General features: G+C 47.0%; 1 non-coding gene across 1 annotated transcript; it reads left to right on the top strand.

The window, feature by feature from the left end:
- Nucleotides 1–1,085: 1,085 nt before the first annotated feature.
- On the top strand, nucleotides 1,086–1,192 carry LOC120360794 (U6 spliceosomal RNA). The gene has a single exon (XR_005577213.2). It is a non-coding gene; the product is annotated as a U6 spliceosomal RNA (small nuclear RNA).
- The last annotated feature ends 1,761 nt before the right edge of the window (nucleotides 1,193–2,953 follow it).

Raw genomic sequence — 2,953 nt, 5'->3', positions numbered from 1 at the left:
TTTTTGATGAAGATGGGTGCCGTGTCATCTGTTGACAGCAAGAGCATCAGGTAGCATTTGGAAGTTTGCACAGACGGGCTGTGAACACTCATTGCATGGAGGAAAGGAGTAGTTTGGCCACAGGGATGCAGCAGATCAGCAGATAGTATTGAGGGCCGGGTGGGGACCGTAAACTTGAAGTCACAACGTACACTGATGCGTGAGACGGGCTGTGGTACTCAGAGATTCACTGCACACGTGGAGAAGGAAATAGTTCCAGTTCGACCGGGCGCGGTGGCTCACACCTATAATCCCAGCACTTTGGGAGGCCAAGGCGGGAGGATCACGAAGTCAGGAGTTTAAGACCAGATTGGCCAACATGGTGAAACCCTGTCTCTACTGAAAAATTCAAAAATCAGCTGTGCATGGTGGCACGTGCCTGTAATCCCAGCTACTTGGGAGGCTGAGGTAGGAGAATTGCTTGAACCAGGACCCGGGAGGCGGAGGTTGCAGTGAGCCGAGATGGTGCCACTGCACTCCAGCCTGGGCTACAGAGTGAGACTCCATTTCAAAAAAAAAAAAAAAAAAAAAAGTTCAGTTCATCCAGAAGTGGGATGGTTCCATAAAGGTGTGATTAAAGTTCAGGAAGGCAAGGAACTTTACAGTATAAACAAAAGAGTGACAAAAACAGTGGGCTATAGGATGTCAGATGGACAGAAAGGGAAGTGAAAATGGAAGGAGCTGATGCCTGCAAACCAAGCGAGGAGGCGGAGGACTGGCAGTCCAGGGTGAAGGGCTGAGGCCGCGTGGGAGTGGCTGAGCAAGGGAAGGCTGTGGTCAGAGTTTCTACATCTGAAAAGTAGAGGAAACAGCAGGGTTGTAGTGAGGATTAAATGTGATGGAACGTGTGCTTCATATACCGTTAGACACTGTATCAGTGTGTGTTTGTTTTAATAGTCTATAAGCTTCTCGAAGGTAGGAATCATGTTGCAGAGATTCCTGTCCCTAGCATGGTGCCTGATGCCAGCCGGTGTTTAGTGAACCTGTGAGTGAATCTCTTAAAAGGATGAAGGAAAGAACTGATTTTCCTTTAAGACTTCAGTGCTGTGCTCGCTTCGGCAGCACGTATACTAAAATTGAAACGATACAGAGAAGATTAGCATGGCCCCTGTGCAAGGATGACACACAAATTCGTGGAGCGTTCCATATTTTTACACCGCATGTTTGCACTCACAGGTGGGTGTTCGACAATGAGAACACATGGACACAGGGAGGGGAGCATCACACACTGGGGTCCGTTGAGGGGAAATAGGGGAGGGACAGTGGGGGGGAGGGAGGTGAGGAGAGATAGCACGGGGAGAAATGCCAGATATAGGTGATGGGGAGGAAGACAGCAAATCACACCGCCATGTGTGTACCTATGCAACAATCTTGCATGTTCTTCACATGTACCCCAAAACCTAAAATGCAATTAAAAAAAAAAAAGACGAGTGCTGTGAAAATTTTCTGGACTCTGTAGTCCAGAAAACAGCTAGTCCTTCAATATTCTTGGACACAGAACAAACCATTGCTCCCCCTGCCCCCACAAATTGGAGATATTGACAGGCGAATACAGAGAACCACAACTCACCAGAGCAGAAGCCCATGGACGGCAGCCTCTGTTGGAACCAGTCTCAGGACAGTGGAATCTGGACTAATTGATGGCTTGCTGGAGGCTTACTATAGACAAGTCTGAGAAATGAAATCTCCGGTAAGACCCAGGCATCAGGAACTGCCCCCACTTTTGTGATTTTACATTTTGGACCTCTGTCAGGTTCTGACTGGGAATATCAGAGAAAAGTCCCCTCGAGCTTCTGGCAAGGGGAGGGGGAAAGGCACCACTGTGAAATTCAGCACGCATTCTGTTCTTCCTAACAAGATGTGCTCTCAGGAGAAATGATTTAGCCAGAGCCTCATTGGCCGGGGTTTATTAGAGCCCAACTGACCTGGGGGAAGGGAGATACCCAACTCTAGCCCCCGTAACCATTCTGTGCCACCAAAGGATGGGAAAATTAGAAGTACTTAGGAAGTTCACAGTCCGGAGAGGTGATCGTAGGAGTATAGAACGCTTCCGCTCCCCTGCACTCCACATACTGCAGACCTGTTTACTCTAGCTTCTTTGCCCAGTACGTGACGGTTAGCAGAGAAAAAGTTAGGAGGCAACACTGCAAGATGAAGAACAGAGTTTGAAGAGACAGAACAAGCACCAGAACCAGACTCACATACGGCAGGAAGGTTGAAATCATCAGACTGGGAATGTAAAACAACCGTGATTAATAAGCTAAGGGCTCTAGTAGATTAAGTTAAAAAGAACAGATGGACAATGTAAGAGATGGAAACCTCTGAGTGAGAGGCTGGTCGTGGTGGCTCACGCCTGTAATCCTAGCACTTTGGGAGGCTGTGGTGGGCAGATCACTTGAGGTCAGGAGTTTGAGACTAGTCTGGCCAACATAGTGAAACCCTGTCTCTACTAAAAATACAAAAAATTAGCCAGGCATGGTGGTAGGTGCCTGTAGTCCCAGTTACTCAGGAGGCTGAGGCAGGAGAATCACACGAACCCAGGAGGCGGAGGTTGCGGTGAGCCAAGATCGCACCATTGCACTCCAGCCTGGACGACAGTGTAAGACTCCGTCTCAAAAAAAAAAAAAAAAAAAAAAAAAAAAAAAAAAAAAAAAAAAAAAATCCAAACGGAAATCCTGAGAGGGAATTAAAAAATAAATTATAAGGATAAAAAACACTATAACAGCAATGAAGAATGCCTTTCATGAGTTAATTAGCAGACTATACATGGCTGAGGAAAGAATCTCTGAGCTTAAGAATGTCTCAATAGAAGCCTCCAAATCTGAAAAGCAAACAGGAAAGAGACTGGTGGTGGGGTGAGGTGGCGGGAGACAGAACGAAATATCCAAGAACTGTAAGACAACTACACAAGGTG

Source organism: Saimiri boliviensis, chromosome 7 (genome assembly GCF_048565385.1).
Source record: "Saimiri boliviensis isolate mSaiBol1 chromosome 7, mSaiBol1.pri, whole genome shotgun sequence".
Classification (NCBI taxonomy): domain Eukaryota; kingdom Metazoa; phylum Chordata; class Mammalia; order Primates; family Cebidae; genus Saimiri; species Saimiri boliviensis.
Note: the sequence above shows the minus strand (reverse complement) of the source record. Positions and strands in the feature narration are given on the sequence as shown.